Raw genomic sequence first — 16475 nt, forward strand, 5'->3', positions numbered from 1 at the left:
TCACGTGCCACCTTCGGCACACGTGCCATAGGTTGCCTACCCCTGCGCTAGGCCCTTTCCTTCAGGGCCTGCAGCTTGGCAGGCTAGGGGCTAGAGCTCCCTTCTGCTCTCGAAGCCTGGCCAGCACTGCGCTGTCCGCGGTGCTAGTCTCCCAGCTCTCACCTTCCCCTGTCAAAGGCCTGGGACAGACTGCCTGCTTCCTTACTGGGCAGCCTTTGTATAGGGCCCATCTGAGCCCTGATTGGCTGTCTCCAATCTTGGCTCTGATTGGCCTCCTGTAAGCCCTTTTCTTATTGGTTGTTGGGCTGCACAGGCCCACTGGCCTGCTGCAGCCCATATTCTCAGTGAGTGACGCAGCCGCGCACTACATACTGTTTCCAATTTTCTCAGTATTGAGGGCAGGGCCGGTGCAACCATTTAGGCGACATAGGCGATTGCCTAGAGCGCTAGGATTTACGGGGCACCATTTTCTTTGGCAGCGACTGCGGCGGCTGGATCTTCAGCTGCCCCGGTCGCCGCCGGCATTTAGGCGGAGGGAGCTGGGGCAGGGGTGCGCGGAAAGGGCCACCTGCAGCAAGGAGGGGTGGCACGCAGGGGAACTCCCTGCCCCAGCTCACCCCTGCCCCACCTTCTCCCCAAGCATGCCATGGCTGCTTCACTTCTCCCGCCTCCCAGGCTTGCAGCACCAATCAGTTTAGGCACTGCAAGCCTGGGAGGCAGGAGAAGTGAAGCAGCCACGGCGTGCTCGGGGTGCTCGTGCAGTGAGCAGAGGTGAGCTGGGGCGGGGTGGGTGCCTCAGGGTGGGGGGTGGGGAGCTGCCACAAGGGGGGGCGTCTCAGGGCAGAGAGGGGGAGCTGCTGTGGCGGGGTGCCTCAGGGTGGAAGCGCAGGGGGGGCGCAAGGTGGAAGTTTCACCTAGGGCACGAAACATCCTTGCACCAGCCCTGATTGAGGGGTTATTTCCATTTTGTTAAGCATGTCCTTTAAATCTCAACAGTTCAAAATCATTTATATTTATATTCCTCTGAGAGCACAGTCGCAGAAAAATCACTCATTCACAATTTGATTTACTTTTATTTCCTTATAATATGTTCATTTAACATTAATACTAATCACATCTCAAGTATCTTGTCAGGATCCTTTATTAACACAGGTTTTTTTTAATGTTCAACTCATTAGTTTTTTGAAGCACTATGCAAGATTACAACAGGAGCAGCACCTAATCTAAACAGCACAAAAATCCAGACCAAAATTGTTCCCCCCTTATTAGGCTTAAGGACAAAGCCCTTTTCCTTAATGTAAATAGCCTGTCTCTGTGTCTTCAGGAATACTGAACTACCTGACATTTTTAAACCAGGTCATCAGTATCAATTTATCAGGCTTTACACTATTTACTGTTCTCTGCTATATTGGCTTCTTATCCATCAATTGCTATTTCTGTCTCTCCAATTTTTCTTTCAGCCTCCTGAAGTCTTAAACTAAATCTTGTGAACTTCATATAATTGCACATTATAGCCTAGCTCTGTGCAAAGCCTTTACTAAACTCCACTGTGTTCTTCTCACTAAGTAAGTCTGACACTGAAAAGTTGTAGTCCTGACTGTGTCATCGTGGAAGCAGGCAGTTCCATCTCCTGGCCAGCAGACTGTTAGGGACAAAATGTCAAATAGGTTAGTAACCCAAGGCAGGGAGATTATCTAGCAGTTAGGTCAAGGGAACCAAGTGCTTGGGAGCTCAGTTTTGTTATGAACTCACTGTGTGACCTTTAGCAAGTCACTGCATTAGCCTTCCAGTGGCCACCATCTTGTCAGACATCACTCCCTTATACATTTAATATTATATATCAGCAACTTTAAAATGAACATCAACAACAACAAAACTCACAATGCGTACACAACAAAATGTATCTCAAGATGTTTATTATTACCATTTTCCTTCCTATCCTCTCTTCTCTTTATCCACCCTTGCTGTCGTTTCTCTAGTTTAAGGTCTTATCATGCCAATGGGTCTTCTAGATGATAATCCCTTTGGTTCACAGTCCTCTCCTCTTAATTTGTCTTTGAAGTTTCATGCACATATTTGGGGTTATAGAAATAATAAACAATTTCATGCCATTGAGCCCCCACTTTATCCATATGTAAAGCAGGGATAATACCAACCTCCAAAAGGGTGTTTTAAGGGTTAACAAATTGAATGTTTGGAAAGCACTTTGAGAGCATTTCTGGAAAGTTGTTGTGTATTTGCAAAGAATCATTGCTATATTATTTTAAGACAGTGTGTGGTATTTTATTGCTTAATTAATATATTTTAAAAAACTAGTAACATGAAGTTACCAAGTTACAATTAAAGCTGTTACAATGTTTTTCCATCAACCCTCACCTTTACCCCATTATCCTCTGCCGTTAGTACTCACATCAGTCTGATCAGCAGGAACAATAGCAAGAGATTGTTCTTGGCTTGCGTTCATAACAGATGGAGCAAACTGCATCAGGACTTTACTGTATTAACTTTCATCTCTCATTACAGGCTTCTCCTTCCCCCTCTCATCATGGCAATTATACCTCTTATTTAACAATTGATTTGTGATTAAAGGGAAGTGTGACCAGTATGTGGTATGCTGCTGCTAAAAAGCAATAGGCTGTATTTGTGCTGAATGATTATTCAGCTCTGGAGGACAGTACTGCACTGAGAGCCCCAGAGGCTAAGATTTTCTACTTAGCCATTGAGCAGGTAGAGCATGAGCCTTGCTGGTGCAAGTTTCCTCACTGTGCCCAATCAATATGTTCAGAAGTGTCTGCCACTCCCTAGGAAAAGATGACTTTAATCCCCCTGTGCATTCACACCCTTTCCCTCTCTCCTGAGGCTGTCTTCAAAAGGCAGGGACAGCTGTGATGCTGCTGCTTGTCTAATAGGAATTGGGCTGAGACATCCAACTCATTTCACACAGACCACCAAAGAGCCATCAGTGAGTAGTAAATCTTGCTCACTGTCATCCTTGGTCTGGATTTGAACTGGCAACCCAGAGATGAAATTGTCCATATCCACTTACAAGGTTGAAGCCATCTAAGGATACTTACCTGTATTTTTAGTGGAGAACACAAAACAAAATAGATCAGGGTGCATTACTTTTCATATGGAAATACTGATTTCAGTACTTTTCCCTACTAAGGACTTGACCAAATGCCCAAAGAAATCAACTGAAAGACTCCAACTGATTTTAACGGATATTAAATTGGGCCCATGCCACTTATTGCTCTTTATAGCAAAAATTAAAATGCAGTAATGTGTATTTTTATAATGTACAAATGCCTCTATGCAATGGGCCAAATTCAAAGTTGGACTGATCATGTGCAACTCTACGTAAAGTCAGTGGAAGTTGAGCCAACATGCATCAAGGCTGTTTGGCCCAACAAGTTGGTGTATAGGGCAGCAGAGTGAAAAGGAATGGATTTCTTGGAACAGAAGCTGTTTTTGCAGTTTCAGATAAGTACACTATAACTTACACCATCTTTAATCACCCTAGCCATGTGCCATGAATGCTTCCTTTATTTAGCTGTCAGCATTCATCATTAAACCATATGCCTTTAAAATAGGCTAGTTAAACATAATATAATTGAGCTTCTGAAGCTTCCTTTTGGTACAGAAAAAGTTTTTAAAGGTAAATGTACACTATTCAGAACATGTTGACAGCCTAATGCATCTTGAGCACAAGAGTCTAAAGTTAATGTAATTCAGTGATGACTATAAAGCACTTGGATAAAACTGACAGGCTATCCCACCTCAAATGGTATAATTTAACTTTTTTGTTGCCTGGTAATGTCTTTCTAATGGTGCTACTGCAGTCTTGGCAGGGACACAAGGTTTACCATTCAGTCTGTGCTGCTAAAAGGTATCCCTGAAAACTCCACTTTTTGTGGTGAAGAAACAGTGCAAGGAAGCATTATTATTTCTCTATTTCCTTTTAGCACCAAGCAGTCCCTGCTGTGCCTGCCACTTCTAATGTCCCTGCAAGATACGTAACCTGCACATACCCACATGTCTGTGAAAAGCATGGATGATTTAGGTCCAGTCCTGCAAGGTGCTGACTGAGCTCCCTCATTCGCTGTTGACTTCATTAGGAGTTGTAGGCACTTAGTTCCTGACAAGATTGGGCTGTGACAGAAACAGGTATATAATAACACATGGCTGCTAAAAGTCAACAGGTCACTGTATCAGATAAATGCAATAGATGGATTATATTATCCTGACCCTCCAAGAGGTGAAGAAAAGGAATATCTTGAAATTAGGGGCATATGAAATGACGACTATGGAAATATATTGTTGTACTTATTATTAATTATTATTATTTTATTATGTATTTATTTATTTTCTTTCCCCCGACTTACACAATTGTTCCATCCCAGAAAGCCTTACTTAACTCGAGTTTTGCATAAGTCAGAAATGTATACCATCCATTACACAAAAATGTCCCCAACTCAAAAATCCTATTTCTGGCTTATGGAACTTTTTCCGTAGGTGCAAATTTGCATAAGTCGGGTCTTGCATAACCCGGGGAGCATCTGTACTATGATGAGCTGATTATTTAAAATCAGAACTAGGACTATAGAAGCATGGGGACGGCATAGAAGCTTTACTTGAGGGTAAAAAAGAGAGGTTTAGGCAGACTGGAGAGAGGTGACCAGAGAGCAATTTTGGCAAGTAGGAAGGATATGAGTTGGATGTGTGTGTGTATGTAATTAAGTAATGAGAGGAGGATGGTCTGGGACTTACATGTCACTACCAAGCCCTGCACACTATGACTCTTCCTTTGCACTCATCCCCACCTGTGTCTTCAGTGTAGAGCTCACAAACGAGGGCAAATGAGTGGTCAGCTCATTGAATGGTGCCCTGTAGTTTTTCTCCACAATGTCATAAGATGTGGGTTTGTGTGGAAGAATTTTAGGACCCCATTTATGAACAGTTTATGCCCTATCTCGGCCTTATTTTAAATATAAAATATTTGGACTATGTCTTGATATTTGTCAAAGCAACATGCCCAGCACATAAAGTGAGAATTCTCTGATGTGTTTAGAAATTGTGACAGCTGAAAGGGAATTAGATTCTAAACACATGAAAGAACAGGCACCCAGGCATAGTTATGCACACAGTTTCTTAGCATTGGACAGTGCTGAAAACACAGTCGAGCATTTCTGAAAAGTTGACTTTCTAAGTAAAATCATCCATCAATTAAAGGAGTCAGATACTTGCACAGCAGATACATAAAGTTCTTCCTTAAAGTGGTAACGTTCATGGGCATTCTAGAGTGGCAGCATTGCCGCTAGTTAAGTCAGTGAACTGGGACTGAGGAGACTGAGGCTGGATCCACAAATGGGACTTCGGCTCAGCATTGCAGTGTGTAGCTGTCATAGTATAATTCCCCAGTCTGAACCTTAGAGTCCAAAAGATGGGGTACCAGCATGAATTCCTCTAAGCTTAATTACCAGCTTAGATCTGATAGGCTGCCACCACCCAAAAATATAGTGTTTTGGGGCACTCTGGTCCCCCCAAAAACCTTCCCTGGGGACCCGAAGACCCAAATTCCTTGAGTTTCACAACAAAGGAGAATAAACCATTTCCCCTTCCCCTCCCTTTTTCCTCCCAGATCTTTCCCACCCTGGATACACAAGGAGATCACTGTGATTCAAACTCCTTGAATCACAACACAGAGAAATCAGGTTTTTTCTTCCCCTTCTCTCCCCCTCCCAGGCTTTCCCTCCCTGGGCTATCCTGGAGAGATAGACAGATTCAAGCTCCGTGAATCTAAAACAAAGGGATTGATTCCACCTTTCCCCCCTCCCTTCTCTCTCCCTGTCTCCCACCAATTCCCTGGTGAGTACAGACTCAATTCCCTTGAGCCTCAACAAGGGGAAAAAATCAAACAGGTCTTAAAGAGAAAAACTTTTAATAAAAAGAAAGAAAAAAAAGTAAAAGTTGTCTCTGTAATTTAGATGGTAAATATTACAGGGTCTTTCAGCTTATAGACACTAGAGAGAAGCCTCCCCCCAGCAAAATACAATTTAAAATACTTCCAGCAAAATACACATTTTCAAATAAAGAAAACAATCAAAAAGCCTAAACTGCCTTCTACTGTTACTTATTATTTGAATAGAAAATGAGAGAGACTGTAGGTACGTCCGGTTACCCTCTCAGAACCCAGAGAGAACAACAGACAAAGAAAACACACACAAACAAAGACTTCCCTCCACCGAGATTTGAAAGTATCTTGTCTTCTGATTGGTCCTCTGGTCAAGTGGTCCAGGTTCACTGCTTGTAACCCTTTACAGGTAAAAGAGACATTAACCCTTAACTATCTGTTTATGACAGTAGCTTTAGCTGGCTTGCTGCCTAGTTGAAGTCACAGCCCCAAAGTCGGCACTCAGGCTCCCTACACAATGCATGAGGAAAGTTAGGTGTCTAAAAATGAGATTCACAAAAGCCAACTTCCTGAGTGTGGAGCCGCCTAAGCTAGCTCATAGGAAATGTCAACGAGGATGCAGCAGTACCCTGAATGCCTTATAACCTATTGGTTAGGTCACTCCTCTGGGATGTGGGGGAGCAGGACTCAGAGCTCCATTCTACCTAATTCAGAGGAGTGACTTGAACCCAGGTCTCCCAGATCCTTATATGGAGTGAGTCTCTCTTAGGCCTTGTCTACACAGCAAGTAAACTCTTTGGGGCAGGGACTATCTCTCATTATGTGTTTATATAGTACCTTGTACAGAAGCGCACCTGTAATACCTTTACTAATAATAATTAAATCTTTTTACAGCATTGGAATATTTTTGTTTCCCTTCTTTCCTACACTAAGCATAAGTAAGAAATGACAGGTAACTTCTCATTTATTTCTCTGTTTCCATTGGTTAAATGTATTTTTTTGTTCAATGCAAAGAATGTGGTGTTCATTGATTGGTTGGTTGCTCGAGGTGTTTTTGCAAGATCTCTTGGGGGAGTTTGTTGCCTCAGAGAATTATATAACATCAGTCCAAGAAGCTCCATCATTTCCATTTCTATCTCTTGGGATGTTATGATCAAAAGATTGCATGGCCCCAGATACCAAAGATCCAGAGAATAATCTTTTGCCTGAGCATGTGAACCAGCAATAGCAACAGAGTTGTTGCAGCATTAATTTCTCTTTAGATAATAGTAGGGAACAAAGCAGCAAGGAATTCTGCTGGATAAATTCCTTTCTGCAAGAGCATACATTTCAACTGTTTTCTTCTATCATACCCAGAAAAAGACTTCTGACCTTTTTTAAAGGACAATAGAGTTTACAATCCATGAGCCAAATTCTGAGGCCTAAGCTTTTCATGAATAAGGGCCTGATCCTGCAAACTATTACTACTTGGCATAGTGCTTACTAACAAGACGTAACCAGTAGAGAAGATGAAACTAAACCCTGTAGTATTTGCAGAATTAGACCGTAAATTAAAACTAAGGACCTCAGGATTTGACCCTCTATATCTGCATTGTTATCTTCTATAATCAAAGACAAATGTCTAAGTCCTATTTCTTTATGGCTTTTTAAATTTGTGGGCAACGTGTCTCGCTAAAAATATACCTACCTGGCTACTTGTAGGATCTGGAGAGAAATTTGCATCTGCATAAGAAACATTTTGCTGAATATTTTCTTTAATATGTGTCTGAGAAAAGAGAAGAAGAGAACAATATTCTGTCAAAAATGAGCCAAACATTGTTCTATAACATCAGTGCTGTGCAGAGGGCCACTAATCCATTCCTGGTGACTTGGTAAGCTGTTGACTTTTAGCACAAAAAATATATTTGTTTTGCAGTAGGGAATATTCTTCAAGTGCTCGCTCATATCGATTCCAATTAGGTGTGCACGCATTGCGTGCACGCTCATTGGAAGATTTTTACCCTAGCAACACTCAGTGGGTTGGCTGGGCACCCCCTGGAGTGGCGCTGTTATGGCACCGGATATATACCCCTGTCGACCCAACGGCCCTTCAGTTCCTTCTTACTGCACATGACGGTCGTTGGAACAGTGGAGCACAGCTTTGCTGATCTCCACATCCCTAGCTACTTGTAGTACTTTGCTGTTACTGTGTGTATAGTTCAAGTTCTTGTAGTTATAGTTAGTATTAGTTGTTGTATTTATAGTTAGTGTATATAGTTTAAGAGAGGATCGGGGATTAACCCCTTTCCTCCACCTCGGTACGGGCCCATGCCCAAGGCACTGGGATTCAAACCGTGCTCGGCGTGCCAAAAGCCGATGCCAGTAGGGGATCCCTACGACTCCTGCCTCAAGTGCCTAGGGGAATCCCACCTTACCGAAAAGTGCCGCATCTGCAAGTCGTTTAAACCAAGGACGAAGAAGGAGCGGGACTTTCGATTGAAACAGCTCCTCATGGACTTGGCACTTAGTCCTGCAGCGTCGGTACCGAGTGCCCAACAGACTGCTTTGGTAAGGAGCGCCCCTTTGGCCCCGGACCACTCTGGTACCGAGAAGGAGTCCCGGCACCGACCCTTACCAGCACCGACATCTGCTCGGCACTGCTCCCTGTCCCCGAGACCCAGGAAGCAACATAGCGCTTCAACTTCAGCTCCACGGAAGGAGCGCTCTTCCAAGACGGTTCGTCCGGCACCGTCATCTGCCGCGGCACCGTCGACTGTGGTACCGCAGATTGCGTCTCCGCCAAGCTCGGCACCATCGGGCCGGTCCCACAAGGGCCGTTGAGTCCGGTGCCTGACAGCTCCCCGGCTCATGCGGTGGTTGAGCTTGCCCTCCCTTTTACGCCGGAGACCTTCTCCACGGCAAGGGAGCTCATTACAATGACGGAGTCAACACGGCCTCAACCCCCGGCACCGCTGATGTGGGTCATACAATCCATCGGCAAGCCGGCCATGGTAAGGCCTCCTTCCGTTGGTCCACCAGAGAGACGTCGTTTAAGATCACGGTCTCTCAGATGCTCTCGATCGCGCCGTTTCTGCTCCCGGCACCGCTCGCAGTCCCAGCACCGCTCTCCATCGCAGTACTGGTCGCACTTGCGGCACCGTTCGACGTCTCGTTCGCTGGACAGATACTCCTGGTGCCGATCTGGCTCACGGCACCGATCTCGGCACTGTGTATCCCGCAGTGTCGAGAACAGTGGCGCCCTCCCAGGGCCTATCGGCACCGCCGTGGCCTTCCAGACATACATCGGTGTCATCGCAGGCTGGTAGAGCATCCTATCATCAGGAGTGTGACTCTGACGTCCCCAGCCATATATTCCCAGAGAGACAGAGCCACGAGCAAGGGCCTCATCATTGGTCCTTCTGGACACCGTGGGCATACCACCAAAGCCAAGGTGCACCATCAGTGGCTCAACTGTCGGCCCCGTCAGAACAACAGGTACCAGAGGTGACAGTAAGCTACCCCCCCCCCACAGGCACAGATGAGGCTCCAATACCATCTGCAGTCGCCGAGGTTCCACCGGATGCAGATGACACCCCTCAAGTACAGGAGCCACCACAGGACCCTTTGGTCCCGGGCCTCTCCTCCTCCTCATCGCTTGATGAGATGGTGGCAGGGAGATCCTCCTCAGGCCCTCCACCAATTGACCTCAGGGCCCATCAGGATCTTTTGAGGTGAGTGGCTCGGAATATGAACTTGCGGGTGGAGGAGGTCCCTGAAATAGAGGACCCGGTCGTGGACATCCTATCGGCTGATGCACCTACTAGAGTCGCTCTTCCATTCATCCGCACCGTACAGGCTAATGCGGACACCATTTGGCAATTCCTAGCTTCAATTCCACCTACAGCAAGGGGAATAGAGAGAAGATATATGGTCCCCTCAAAGGGGTATGAATATCTCTACACTCACCCACCTCCTTGCTCTCTAGTTGTCCAATCGGTGAACGAACGGGAGCGTCATGGCCAGCAAGCCCCAGCTCCTAAGTCAAAGGAGGCTAGGCGCATGGACCTCCTAGGCCGCAAAATATACTCGGCCAGGGGCCTCCAACTTAGGGTGGTGAACCAACAAGCCCTCCTAAGTAGGTATAACTTTAACACTTGGGTGTCCTTGGGGAAGTTTACGGAGCTTCTTCCCCAGGAATCCCGTCAAGAATTCACGGCCCTACTTGAGTAGGGTAAAAAGGTAGCAAGAACCTCCCTCTAGGCCTCTCTGGATGCAGCGGACTCTGCAGCCAGAACTCTGGCATCAGGAGTGACGATGAGGCGTATCTCCTGGCTCCAGGTATCAGGTCTTCCCCCTGAATTGCAATAAACTATTCAGGATTTGCCCTTCGAAGGCCAGGGCCTTTTCTCAGACAAGACTGACCCCAGATTGCAAAGTCTGAAGGACAATCGCGTTATAATGCTCTTGCTGGGTATGCACATGCCAGTGACCCAACGCAGGACCTTCCAGCCCCAGCTACACCATCCTTATGCCCAGCCTAGGCCACGTCAGGACGTTACCAGAAGGCGTGGCAGGGGGAATCGTCGGAGACAGTCTGGCCCTCAAGGAGCTCAAAATCAGGCACCCCCTAAACCACCAGCAGGGCCCAAGCAGAACTTTTGATGGGCCGCTTGAGGACGGCCCTCCAGTTACCCTAGCGGATCCTTCTCCTCCCTTTTTCAACCGCCTTTCCCAATTCCTCCCTGCCTGGTCCCAGCTAACTTCAGATCGTTGGGTCTTGCCCATGGTGGAAGGGGGATACCACCTCCAGTTTGCTTCAACTCTGCCTTCCCACCCTCCCTACCCATCCCTCTTCTGGGACCCTTCTCACAAGCAATTCCTCTTACAAGAGGTCCAGTCGCTCCTAGCCATGGGAGCCATAGAGGAGGTGCTGAAGGATATGAGAGGCAAGGGTTTTATTCCCGCTACTTCTTAATCCTCAAGGCAAAGGGAGGTCTACGACCGATCCTAGACCTGCAAGAACTCAACAAATTCATGATAAAGCTGAAGATCCGCATGGTATCCCTGGGGACCATTATCCCATCCCTGGATCCAGGAGACTGGTATGCCGCCCTCTATATGAAGGACGCCTATTTCCACATCGCAATTTATCCACCACACAGACGGTACCTCCATTTTGTGGTCAACCACCAACACTTTCAGTTCACTGTACTTCCATTTGGCCTTTCTACAGCTCCGCGTGTCTTCACAAAATGCATGGCTGTAGTCGCCACCTCCCTCCAGCATCGTCGAGTACACGTCTACTCGTAACTCGACGATTGGCTCATTCGAGGGACTTCCCAGTGGCAAGTATCACAGCACCAGCGCATCGTCAGAGACTTCTTCGGGAGCCTAGGCCTCATGATCAACACAGAAAAGTCTACTCTCACACCCATGAAGAGAATAGACTTCATTGGAGTGGTTCTGGACTCCAATCTGGCCAGAGCCTGCCTCCCACAGTCGCATTTTCAGGCGATGGCTTCAATAATCCGAAGTCTTCAAACCTTCCCGACAACAGCAGTGTGCACCTGCCTCAGCCTAGTAGGTCACATGGCCTCCTGCACCTTCGTGACCAAGGACGCCAGGCTACGCTTCCGTCCCTTCCAAGCCTGGCTTGCTTCAATATGCCAACCACGCAAAGACAGCCTGGACTCGGTGCTCACTATCCCCAGGAAGGTTCCGGGCTCCCTAACCTTGTGGCTGGACCCCACTCTAGTCTGTGCAGGGATGCCATTCCACCCACCACAACCCTCGATGGCCCTAACCATGGACACATCATCTCTGGGTTGGGGTGCCCACCTCGGGGGCCTTCACACTCAAGGCCTCTGGTCGCCCCAAGAACTGGCCTTACACATCAATGTGCGGGAACTGAGAGTAGTCCATCTAGCATGCCAGGTGTTTCGAGACCATCTCCAAGGCCATTGTGTATCTGTGTTCACGGACAACACAACGGCCATGTTTTACATAAACAAGCAGGGCGGAGCACTCTGCTCCCTCCTTTGTCAAGAAGCCATCCACCTTTGGAACTTTTGCATAGCCCACTCGATCGAATTGGTAGCGCCTTTTCTTCCAGGAGTCCAGAACACTCTGGCGGATCACCTCAGCAGATCCTTCCTGTCTCACGAGTAGTTGATTCGCCCGGACGTCATCCATTCTGTTTTCCGGAAGTGAGGGTTTCCCCACATAGACCTCTTTGCCTCCCGAGAGAACAGGAAATGCCAGGTGTTCTGCTTCTTCCAGGGACACTCCCCAGGCTCCCTCTCAGATGCATTTCTGATCCCATGGAACAGGCACCTACTTTATGCCTTCCCACCGTTTCCACTCGTTCACAGAGTCCTACTCAAGCTCCGCAGGGACAGCGCTTACCTGATCCTGATTGCTCCAGCGTGGCCGAGGCAGCACTGGTACACCACATTGTTCGACCTCTCAGTGGCAGACTCGATTCCTCTGCCACTCTGGCCAGACCTCGTAACACACCTTCACCATCCAGACCTGCAGTCCCTTCATCTCACAGCATGGTTGCTGCGTGGTTGAGCCAGTCTGAGTTGCGTTGCTCTGCCTCAGTCCAGCAGGTGCTCTTGGGCAGTAGGAAGCCTTCCACTAGGATGACATATCTCGCCAAGTGGAAGCGTTTCTCCTGGTGGTGCCCTCAGCGTAACTTAGTCCCCAGACAGGTGTCCATTCCCACTGTCCTGGACTACCTCTGGTCCCTAAAAGAGCAGGGCCTAGTGATCTCTTCCGTAAAGGTAGCCATTTCCACCTTCCATCCAGGGGAAAATGACCGATCAGTCTTCTCTCACCCTATAGTTTCAAGGTTCGTCAAGGGATTGGAACGTTTGTATCCTCAAGTTAGACACCTGATCTCTACCTGGGATCTAAACCTGGTGCTAGCCAAGCTTATGGGTGCTCCTTTCGAACCACTGGCTACCTGCTCGCTGCTGTACCTTTCCTGGAAGACAGCCTTCCTCGTCGCTATTACTTCGGTGAGACAAGTATCTGAACTTCAGGCTTTGACAGCAGACCCCCCGTACACGATATTCCATAAGGATAAGGTACAGCTGCGACCACATCCCTCTTTCCTCCCTAAGGTGGTGTCCGCCTTTCATGTCAACCAAGACATCTTCCTCCCAGTCTTCTTCCCAAAGCCGCACCCATCGTGTTGGGAACAACAGCTTCACACCCTGGACATCCTCAGGGCTCTCGCCTTTTATATCGAGAGAACCAAACCCTTCCGAAGGTCACCTCAGCTCTTTGTAGCTGTCGCAGACCGGATGAAAGGCCTACCGGTCTCTTCCCAACGGATTTCATCTTGGGTAACATCCTGCATCCACACATGCTATGAATTAGCTCATGTTCCGGCTACCCACCTCACTACCCGTTCTACTCGGGCGCAAGCTTCATCTGCTGCCTTCCTGGCCCATGTTCCCATCCAGGAAATATGTCGGGCAGCTACCTGGTCATCAGTTCACACCTTTGCCTCACGTTACGCATTAGTTCAACAGTCCAGAGATGATGCAGCATTTGGCTCAGCAGTTTTGCATTCTGCAACATCTCACTCCGACTCCATCGCCTAGGTAAGGCTTGGGAATCACCTAATTGGAATCGATATGAGCAAGCACTCGAAGAAGAAAAGACGGTTACTCACCTTTGTAACTGTTGTTCTTCGAGATGTGTTGCTCATATCCATTCCACACCCGCCCTCTTTCCCCTCTGTCGGAGTAGCCGGCAAGAAGGAACTGAAGGGCCATTGGGTCGGCAGGGGTATATATCCAGCCCCACAATGGCACCACTCCAGGGGACGCCCAGCCGACCCACTGAGTGTTGCTAGGGTAAAAATCTTCCGACGAGCCTGCACGTGGCACGCGCACACCTAATTGGAACGGATATGAGCAACACATCTCGAAGAATAACAATTATAAAGGTGAGTAACCGTCTTTTTTTAATCTTTTATTTTTTCTCAGTTTCTGCTCCATTGAATCATGAGACACTGTCATACTAAATGCTATTGAATGCTCATTCTAATTTGTACTACACCATATTTGCTTAGAAAATACACTGTTTCATATTCAGAGGGAGCTGGTCTTTAGTGATTATTTTTAACAAATTTTATAAACTCCTTTAAACCTCTCATTGATAAGCAGTTCACAAAACGAGAGCCAAATAAAACAAATGGCAGTGTGTTCATCTGAATGTCAATGAACTCATTACCATGCCAGCTTTTGACCTAATTACCGATGGCTGAATTCTTGCTGGCAAACATAAGCCAATCAGATTGCCTTCAGCAAAAGTGAGACCTTGTAAATGAATATGGCTGTAACTACAGATTCTTGCTTGCATGTGGAGATTTTCAAAGGCACCTACATTACACTGAAAGTCAATGGGAGTGTGGCACATTAGTGTCATTTCTGTCTCTGAACAGCTCCTCCTTTATCTTTAACTATTTTCAGTGCCTGGAAATTACTGATAAAAATGTTGCCTGAAAACAGTTGGTCAACAGGGCTTCAGGAATTGCACAAACCATACTCTTATGCTAAGAAAATGATTACTGATTTAAGGCTCAATCCCGCGCCCATTTAGAACAATGGTAAAGCTTCCCTGGTGGAGAATCAGACACTACATTTACCAAGGTATTTCTCAGCCTCCAAATCATCTCTGAGAATCCTCCATTTTAACAGCTTTGCACTCTACTCTAATAACTTGAAACCAGGAAATACTGGATGGGACTCAAGTCAGAGCTCATGCCACTCCTCAATCAGTCGTGGAAGACGAGAGTAAGAGGAAATACTCCCTTACTGTTGGAGCTAAAGACCTGACTGATTTTCCACCTTTCTCATTTATTTACACCTACATAAAATGAGTGCTATGTTGGTGTAAAAGTACATAGTTGTGTTTCACACTCACTTTACACAGGTGTGAATGGCTATACAGGCAAAAAGAAGTGGAGAATCCGATCTGAGTGCTATTTCCATAGCATTCTCTGAACCCTGCTGACACTGATGAACAATGGACCAGTAATGAAGCATGAGGAGAAGCAGCTCTTGATCATATTTGTATTGCTGCAAGTCACTTGCTGGGAATACTGTATTAGTAACTTTGGTGTGTGTTGAAAGAGTTTTTTTTAAAAAGAGGGGGGAAATCATTGTTATTAATCTGATCCTGCATATGATATAACTGATGCACTGCAACCAGCCACAGTCTTGGTATTCCACCAGGCAAAAGTGCATCATACCTACTACTCACTATGCCACTGATGTCTGGCGTACTGCAAGTGGAGCTATCTCTAGTCAAAACACATTGGGCCCAGTCAAACATAACTCCCCATTCAGATCATCCCAAATGTGGGCTTCATTGACTTCAACCCACCATCTCAGGTGATAACCTCACCAAAGACCACTCATGGGCAACAAGCAAAGACTTTCCAGATTGCCTTTGCATTCCTACTAAAAGGGGTCCTCCACGGCATAGCACCATCATTCTAAAGGAAGACTGGATTACAGGACTAGCTAGCTAGGCTTGGAGAGCTACCAGTCTTCTTCCAGCTACTCTTAATTCCCAGGTAAAGAACTTTATAGTTATTGCTAGTATGAAATTTTGATTATTCTTTAAAGCTGTTTGGAAGGGAATGGCCTTTGAATTTTGGCATTTTCCATGTATAATAATATATTTTGTTAGAACTGTAAAAACTGTACTAATGAGTACTATTCAGTACAATCATCTTACATTTTAAACATCTCTTGGTAATTTCAAACTCCCTTTCATATTTTTATGTTCATAATAGTTATGTCTGTCTACTTTCTTTGTCTCCATTTAAACATTTATTTATTACTGTATATGAATTAATCAAATCTGCTTATTCTCCTTGCTGGGTTTTTGTTTTTCTGAAAGGAAAAGATATTTGAAGGTTAATTGAGTTAATGTTTAATCTTTATTCTTTTTATATGATGCAATACTCTCTCTCTCTGTGCAATATTTTTGTAACTTTAGCTGGAGGACATTTTTGCTACCCTTTATATAAAACAACAATAGATTAAAATCTGTGCATCCAATCCATAGTTGCCTAGTACAAATCAACAAAAGATAATTGCATAGAATTTGAAGTCCAGTTGCATGTGGGTGGTAGGAAACTGTTCCCCTCATACTCCTAATTCAAGTGGATAAAAAGCCTGATTTTAAGAGAAGCTAAACACCTATGATTCCACTTGAAGTCAATGGGAGCTATAAGTACTCAGCCCTCTGAAAATCAGGCCCAGAATAGCCAATTAACAAATATCTGAAGTATCCATATATTCAATCAGGGAGGGAAATGCCAAAAAATCTAATGCAAAAGTAAATAAAAACAGTGACTTCTCTGGAAAGTGAACTAACATCACATCAACTTTGAAGAGATGTACATGGAGTCAACTGATACTCTGGAAAGTGCTGATGAACCATCTGTTCATCTGCTACCAAACATTCATGTGAAAAGGTCTGTGCAGTGCTTGGGACAGATTGGCACAGGAAGCCATATGCAGCGAGGCATTTATATGACAAAAAAGGCAAGAAGCCC

General features: G+C 45.9%; 1 protein-coding gene across 12 annotated transcripts in view; it reads left to right on the forward strand.

Annotated features, from left to right (window-relative positions):
- The window catches only part of MAGI2 (membrane associated guanylate kinase, WW and PDZ domain containing 2), a 1116388-nt gene that overhangs the window by 968457 nt on the left and 131456 nt on the right, over nt 1-16475 (forward strand). The gene's annotated exons all lie outside the window — the stretch shown is intronic.

Source organism: Gopherus flavomarginatus, chromosome 1 (assembly GCF_025201925.1).
Source record: "Gopherus flavomarginatus isolate rGopFla2 chromosome 1, rGopFla2.mat.asm, whole genome shotgun sequence".
Taxonomy (NCBI): domain Eukaryota; kingdom Metazoa; phylum Chordata; order Testudines; family Testudinidae; genus Gopherus; species Gopherus flavomarginatus.